This window comes from Bison bison, unplaced genomic scaffold, assembly GCF_000754665.1.
Source record: "Bison bison bison isolate TAMUID 2011002044 unplaced genomic scaffold, Bison_UMD1.0 scf7180017864367, whole genome shotgun sequence".
Lineage (NCBI taxonomy): Eukaryota > Metazoa > Chordata > Mammalia > Artiodactyla > Bovidae > Bison > Bison bison.
The window spans coordinates 5197501-5205978 of NW_011494939.1; the positions used below are offsets into that span (position 1 = coordinate 5197501).

General features: G+C 46.7%; 1 protein-coding gene across 3 annotated transcripts in view; it reads left to right on the forward strand.

Moving 5' to 3' along the window:
• The first annotated feature begins 8013 nt into the window (after positions 1-8013).
• The window catches only part of KLHL24 (kelch-like family member 24), a 33065-nt gene continuing 32600 nt past the window's right edge, over positions 8014-8478 (forward strand). For 2 of the 3 annotated variants that reach the window (XM_010855663.1, XM_010855664.1), the window contains exon 1: positions 8014-8103. The gene's annotated coding sequence lies outside the window, so the exon portion shown is untranslated. The remainder of the gene's footprint in view (positions 8104-8478) is intronic. The other variant, XM_010855665.1, reaches the window with a different exon arrangement.

Below are 8478 nucleotides of genomic sequence, written 5' to 3' on the forward strand. Positions count from 1 at the left end.
TATGGCTGTCTCGGCCGGAGTGGGACAACCCTTCCTGGTAACTATAGAGCTGGAGAGAGTCAGATCTCTGCATCCAAAAGAGCTGCAGAGATGAGTCACCTCTCTTACCAGAGAAGGGAGAGGGGTGGGCCTCAAGACTGGAGAGGCTTAGGTGCCATGAGCAAATAGTGTACTGTGTTCACTCATGTCTGCACTTAGCACTCTGAGGAGGTATTGTGTAACAGACTAGCTGAGGTGTTAAATGCGTCTGTGGAGGAAAACAGGGTAGGGTGGGGCATGCTGAGATACTTTGTTATTTATGGTAGTCTCAGTCTTCTGAAGAATGGAACTCTGTTGTTTGAAAGGTGATGAGTGTGAATAATGCAAATTACTGAAAAAGAGATGGAGGCAGAAGGCTAGAGGGGATTGTCTAGGAGGAAGAGATCACGTAGAGATCGTGGAGAGGGAGAAACCCCAAGATTGTGGCTGGAGAAAGGCCAAGAGAGAGGGTGTGTGGTGGGAAAAGAGAAGTAGCTGGTACTGAGGAGGAGCGCAGGTGAGGCCACAGAGATGTGCAAGGGGAATTGTTATGGAGCTGTGTGGTGTGAGATGCCATGTATTCTCTCTTTGTGAAACCCTCTTTGTGAAAACCTCTCTTTCTAATATCTTTGCTCTTCAGTGCTTTGCAGCTGGGGCTTTTATTGCAGGGGTGGCACAAATGTGCTAAGCACAGAGCTGGTTGAAGAATCCAGTTGCATTCAAGGGCTTGGTATAAATACAGTGCTAGTGTCACATTATAAAGGATGTGGGAGGTGTGCACAATTTCATAACAGGTGAGGGAGAGAGGAGAGGATCAGAACAGTTGGCATCAGAGTGAAACCTTAAAGGACGACCAATATTTCTCCTAGAATTAGAGATGGAGAGACTTCAAGTGCAAGGGACCTAGAGCAGAGGCAGGGTGGTCTAGAGGCAGAGTGGTCTGGAAGCGTGTGGTATGTTTAGGGAGTGATGACTTACTACCTCCCAACCATCATCTCCATGGGGAAGAGGAGCAGGCTGGAGTGCAATAAAGCATGGCTGGAGGAACTCTGGATGCTTGGCCACCTTCAAATCATAAAGGCTGTCATGAACGCCCTGGAGAGTAAAACATGGGCTTCCATGTGGGATGTGCAAGAAGACAAAATAGAGAGCACTATGCTGTATCCCTGGAAGGAGAGGAAACAGTTCTGAAAACTGTCTGATTCCCCTCACTCTTGAGTAGCTGCCTCCTTCAAATGACTAAGCTGACCTGGATTGTAAACACTGCATAAAATATATCATGTTATGGGACTTCCCTGGTGGTCCAGTGATTACAGCTCCACGATTCTACTGAAGGGGGTATGGATGCAATCCCTGGTTGGGGATCTTAAGATTGCATGTGCCATAAATTTTTTAAAAATTTTTTAAATAAAAATTAATAACTCATGTAACAATCAGTTTCAGCAGATTGCGCTGGACTTGACAGCTCAGCTTCTATTCCAGTCCCACCTGAGGACAAGGCCACCAGTGGTGGTGCTCACTGATGTGTAGGGTAGGCATAGATCCCAGGGCCCTCTACCAACCTCGAAAGCACCTCTATTCTGGGGGTTGCCTGAGGAGCTCCCCACCCACCAATAGGCCTGTCTCTTGAGGCTGCTGTCCTGTGAGTTCCCTCGCTCCCTTCCACTCTCAGTGACTGATCAACTCGCAGCCATTTGCCCCAAGAGAATCTGAGGACCTCGCCATGCAAATCAGTTCAAGTGGATCCCAAGTGGTCTCGAGGCATTTTTTTTTCCCTCTCAAGTCCCCTTAACCTAAGAAGTAGAGATCCACCTGCCAGTTAACAGATACATACTGAACATCTGTTGCTGCTGCTACTGCTAAGTCGCTTCAGTCGTTTCCGACTCTGTGCGACCCCATAGACGGCAGCCCACCAGGCTCCCCCGTCTCCAGGCAAGAGTACTGGAGTGGGGTGCCATTGCCTTCTCCAACTGAACATCTACTAGGTATCAGTTCAGTTCAGTTCAGTCACTCAGTGTGTCCAACTGTTTGCGACTCCATGAATTGCAGCACGCCAGGCCTCCCTGTCCATCACCAGCTCCCTGAGTTCACTCAACCTCATGTCCATCGAGTCAGTGATGCCATCCAGCCATCTCATCCTCTGTCGTCCCCTTCTCCTCCTGCCCCCAATCCCTCCCAGCATCAGTCTTTTCCAATGAGTCAACTCTTCGCATGAGGTGGCCAAAGTATTGGAGTTTCAGCTTTAGCATCAGTCCTTCCAAAGAACACCCAGGACTGATCTCCTTTAGGATTGACTGGCGGATCTCCTTGCAGTCCAAGGGACTCTCAAGAATCTTCTCCAACACCACAGTTCAAAAGCATCAATTCTTCAGCGCTCAGCTTTCTTCACAGTCCAACTCTCACATCCGTACATGATCACTGGAAAAACCATAGCCTTGACTAGATGGACCTTTGTTGCCAAGTAATGTCTCTGCTTTTGAATATGCTATCTAGGTTGGTCATAACTTTCCTTCCAAGGTGTGTCTTTTAATTTCATGGCTGCAGTCACCATCTGCAGTGATTTTGGAGCCCAAAAAAATAAAGTCTGACACTAGGTATACTACAACACAAAATGAATAAGCCATCATCCCTGACTTCAGGAATTTGAGAGAGTACTCAGTTGGGAAAGGCATGTAAATATAGTTGACCCTTAAACAACAAGGATTTGAACTGCAAAGATCCATTTATATGCAGATTTATTTTTTGCAGTGGTAAATACTGCAGTACTACACCATCCAGGGTCGGTTGAATCTGTGTATATGGAAGCAGGGATACAGATAACAGAGATGTGTGGAGGGCTGACTATAAGCAGTACACAGATTTTCAGGTGCACAGAGAATGAGAGCCCTTAACTCCTGCATTAGGGTGATGTCACACAATCAGTATGATAACTGCTGGGAAGGAGGTAAGGACCAGCTGCTGTGGGAAGACAAGGGGAGATATTTAGCCCAGAGGGCAATGAGGAGGACTGGAGGGTTTCCAAGAGAGAGGATCCACACGCTGACTCCTGGGAGGAAAAGCAGGAGCTAGCCTAGTAAAGGGGGTGAAAGAGAGGAGAGAGTATAAGAGGCCTAGGGAGCAGGATACAGATGGGAATGGTCTGGAGACAGACAGCAAGAGCTCTTTGGGCAAGAGTCCTGTGGGAAGTTCACTGAGGCTGGTGTTCAGGATTCGGAGTGGGGCCTCAAGGTGCATCAAGAAGAACCCTAAATGCACTGCCAGGGAGTTGGAACTTTGTGATGGCAGTGAGGCCCCACAGGTGCTTAGCGGCCTGCCTACCCAAGAAAAAATGAAAAGCCGTCCAAGAAAGTAAGTTGTATACTGTTAATCTTATCATTCAATAATAAATACATATCTTATAACATAAACATTAAATAATTATTTAACCATAAATTTATGATATTGGAAGGATGCAGAATAGGGATGACAGCTCCCTTAGTAGGAAATAGCCATATGTCATTCCCTGGTGGCTCAGACAGTAAAGAATCTGCCTGCAATGTAGGAGACCTGGGTTCAATCCCTGGATCAGGAAGTGCTCCTGGAGAAGGGAACGGCTATCCACTACTATATTCTTGCCTGGAGAATTCCATGGACAGAGAAGCCTGGCTGCAGTCCATCGGTTGCAAAGAGTCAGACATGACTGAGCAACTACACTTTCACTTCCATATGGAAAGATAAATGTAAATATCAGAATAGGTCAAACTGGTTACCTATGGTAAATCAGAACTGAGGAAGGATTGGAGACAGAACTACTGTTGCACTATTAGATTTAAAATATTTAACTCTGTAAACCGGAGAAGGCAATGGCACCCCACTCCAGTACTCTTGCCTGGAAAATCCCATGGACGGAGGAGCCTGGTAGGCTGCAGTCCATAGGGTTGCGAAGAGTGGGACACGACTGAGCGACTTCCTTTTCACTTTTCACTTTCATGCATTGGAGAAGGAAATGGCAACCCATTCCAGTGTTCTTGCCTGGAGAATCCCAAGGACAGGGGAGCCTGGTGGGCTGCCGTCTATGGGGTCGCACAGAGTCGGACACGACTGAAGCAACTTAGCAGCAGCAGCAGCAGCAACTTTGTAAATACACTTTTTAGAAAGACAATTGTGTACCTATATTTATATAATTATTTTTAAATGTGTGAATGCCAGCCTCAACACGTAATAACTGAGTGACCTCAGCCATAAAAAGGAATGAAACTGTCCCATTGGCAGAGATGTGGATGGGCCTAAACTGTCATACATAGTGAAGTAAGTCAGAAAGAGAAAAACAAATACTGTATAATATCAAGCATATGTAGAATCTAGAAAAATAGTACAGATGACCTTATTTGCAAAGCAGAAATAGAGACACAGATGTAGAGAACAAACTTATGGATACCAAGGGGGAAAGGAGGATGGGATGAATTGGAAGATCAGGATTGACACATACACACTACTATGTATTGGATACAACAGATAACTAATTAGAATCTACTGTATAGTAGAGGGAACTCTAGTCTGTCCTCTGTGAATACCTAAATGGGAGGGAAATCCAAGAAAGAGGGGATATGTGTATACATATAACTGATTCACTTTGCTGTGCAGCAAAGTGTAAACCAATCAAACTCCAATAAAAAGTAATAATTAAAAAAAATGGGGGAACTTCCTTGGTGGTTCAGTGGTTAAGAATTTGCCTTGCAGTACAGAGGACGCAAGTTCAATCTCTGGTTGAGGAACTAAGATCCCACAGGCCAAAGAGAAATAACCCCATGTGACACAGCTAGAGAATCCATGCTCCATAACGAAAGATCCCACATGACTCAGTGAAGATCCTGTGTGCTGCAACTAAGACCCAATCCAATCAAATACATATTTTTAAAACATTTTAATTTTGAAAAAACAACTGAGTGACCAGTGCTAAATCCTTATCCTCTCCATGGCTTAACTTCTTCACCTGTAAAATGGGATAACACTCTCTTGCTGGGTAATTATGAAGATTAAAGGATATATACAAAGTACTTAGCACTCTGTTTGCAGCTTAGAAGGAAACCCAATAAATGGTAGGTAATTTCATTTTTAATAACAGATGGAAAAGAGGACTAAAAATCATGTTTAAAAGGCCTGGACACAAGCCTTCTCAGATCAGATCAGTCGCTCAGTCGTGTCCGACTCTTTGCGACCCCATGAATCACAGCACACCAGGCCTCCCTGTCCATCACCAACTCCTGGAGTTCACTCAGACTCACATCCATCAAGTCAGCGATGCCATCCAGCCATCTCATCCTCTGTCGTCCCCTTCTCCTCCTGCCCCCAATCCCTCCCAGCATCAGAGTCTTTTCCAATGAGTCAACTCTTCGCATGAGGTGGCCAAAGTACTGGAGTTTCAGCTTTAGCATCGTTCCTTCCAAAGAAATCCCAGGGCTGATCTCCTTCAGAATGGACTGGTTGGATCTCCTTGCAGTCCAACGGACTCTCAAGAGTCTTCTCCAACACCACAGTTCAAAAGTATCAATTCTTCAGCGCTCAGCCTTCTTCACAGTCCAACTCTCACATCCATACATGACCACTGGAAAAACCATAGCCTTGACTAGACGAACCTTTGTTGGCAAAGTAATGTCTCTGCTTTTGAATATGCTATCTAGGTTGGTCATAACTTTCCTTCTAAGGAGTAAGCGTCTTTTAATTTCATGGCTGCAGTCACCATCTGTAGTGATTTTGGAGCCCAGAAAAATAAAGTCTGACACTGTTTCCACTGTTTCCCCATCTATTTCCCATGAAGTGGTGGGACGAGGTGCCATGATCTTCGTTTTCTGAATATTGAGCTTTAAGCCAACTTTTTCACTCTCCACTTTCATCAAGAGGCTTTTGAGTTCCTCTTCACTTTCTGCCATAAGGGTGGTGTCATCTGCATATCTGAGGTTATTGATATTTCTCCTGGCAATCTTGATTCCAATTTGTGTTTCTTCCAGTCCAGCGTTTCTCATGATGTACTCTGCATATAAGTTAAATAAACAGGGTGACAATATACAGCCTTGATGTACTCCTTTTCCTATTTGGAACCAGTCTGTTGTTCCATGTCCAGTTCTAACTGTTGCTTCCTGACCTGCATACAAATTTCTCAAGAGGCAGATTCTATATTACCAGTATTTACACCTCCAATCACTGGAACATGCATGTCCTCTTATTTCATAAAGGCTTGACTGTATTCATAAAGAAGAGAAAGAAAGTGAAAGTCGCAAAGTCTTGACTGTATTCCTAAAGAAGGAAGAGAAAGAAAGTGAAAGTTGCTTTGTCCTGTCTGTCTCTTTGCGACCCCAAGGACTATAGTCAATGGAATTCTCCAGGCCAGAATACTGGAGTGGGTAGCTGTTCCCTTCTCCAGGGGATCTTCCCAACCCAGAGATCAAACCCAGGTCTCCCGCATTGCGGGAGGATTCTTGACCATCTGAGTTGCAAGGGAAGCCCAAGAGTACTGGAGTGGGTAGTCTATCCCTTCTCCAGAGGATCTTCCCGACACAGGAATCAAACTGGTATCTCCTGAATTGCAGGCAGATTCTTTACCAACTGAGCCATCAGGGAAGCCCTTAGGGAGAAAGAGAAGTTGTAATTCTGATATCAGAAACCAAAATCTAGTTAAATGTTTCAAAATTTGGAGATACACTCAACTTTGAAAAAAATAGTGGAAACAAAAAGAGAAAATAATGTCTTTTGGAGCACCTGCTTCAGAAAACAGGGATTTGTGATAACTTTGATTTGCACATGAGTGTAAAATAAAAACGTAATCTTTGCCAACAAAGGTCAGTATAGTCAAAGCTATGGTTTTTCCAGTAGTCATCTACACAACGTGAGCACTGGAGCATAAAGAAGGCTATTGTTGTTGTTTAGTCACTCAGTTGTGCCTGGCTCTTTGTGACCCCCATGGACTGCAGCAGGCCAGGCTTCCCTGTCCTTCACTATCTCCCAGAGTTTGCTCAAACTTATGTCCATTGAGTCAATGATGCAATCCAACGATCTCATCCTCTGTTGCTCCCTTCTCCTCCTGCCCTCAATTTTTCCCAGCATCAGGTTTTTTGATGGTGGTGCTGAAATTGCGGTGCTGGAGAAGACTACTGAGAGTCCCTTGGACAACAAGGAGATCAAACCAATCATAAAGGAAATCAATCCTGAATATTCATTGAAAGGACTGATGCTGAAGCTCCAATACTTTGACCGCCTATTGGGAAGAGCGGACTCACTGGAAAAGACCCTATGCCTTGAAAGACTGAAGGCAAAAGGAGAAGAGGGCAGCAGAGGATAAGATGGTTTGATAGCATCACCAACTCAATGGACATGTATTTGAGCAAACTCCGGGGAGATAGTGGAGGACAAAGGCTGGCATGCTGCAGTCCATGCGGTCGCAGAGTTGGACATAACTTAGCTACTAAACAACAACAACCCAGGATGACACAGGTGCCAGTAACAGATTTACAGAGAAATTTGGTTTACCTGAGCTGTCTAGCTACCAGGGTTCTAGTCCCTTTCACTTCTCAGGTCCTCATATTTCCCGATTGTATACCAAAGGGTCAAATGAAAAGATCTCTGAGCCCAGTCCCCCAAAATTTAGAGTTCTGAAAACTCTTGGTTATGAGATTTTGCCTTGGGACGTAGCAATAAACACCTGACTGAGTTTCCCACAAGTCTCCTAAGACGTATGTATTTCCTTAACCGGTATCTACCTAAAACTGCTTCTGAATCAGCAGCCCTTGGATCGGATCTTGTTAAGCCTCGCACCCGACACCCGAACTATAGTGGGAAATCCTAGCGGCAGAGCGGCCACCCTCGGAATGGGGACTACAGCTCCCAGGGTGCCCCGGGACGGGGGCGCCCCTTCGGATTGGCCAGAGGGGCGTGACGCTCAGTGTTTTGGCCCGGACGGTCACATGTTTCCTTTGTTGTGAGCTGTGGAAGGGCTGGTGGCTTCAAGAGACGCCGGCGTTGGATAGAGTGCTGCGCCGCCGGCTGCTCAGGGACAGCGGGGGCCGCCGCTGTTGGCCACTGCTGCTGGCTTCTTCCAGCCTTCGCCGAGAGGTACCCGGGGATGACAGATCCGGGACTGACCGAAAGACGAGGAACCGGCCAGAGCCGGGGGCGGAGGGGCGGCCCAGGTCATGCCTACGGGGGTGTCTGCAGGAGGGAAGCCAACGGCCGCCAGCCTCTCGAAGCCAGAGAAGGAGGGTCTGAGGAGAGATCGCAGCTGGGACTGCAGGGCCCTTGTCTGCGGCGAGGGGGGGGGTCTCTCGGAGTCTCCTGGGGGTCGTCAGGCCCGGTTCCGTAACGACACTCTGAAAGGAAGGGCACTGAAAGGCTGGCATTACCGCCCCGGAACCGCGACGCTGCTGGCGCGCCCGCCGGGGGGCGGGTTGGGAGGGGCATGGCCTCTGGGGCGGGGGCTAGCAGGTGCGG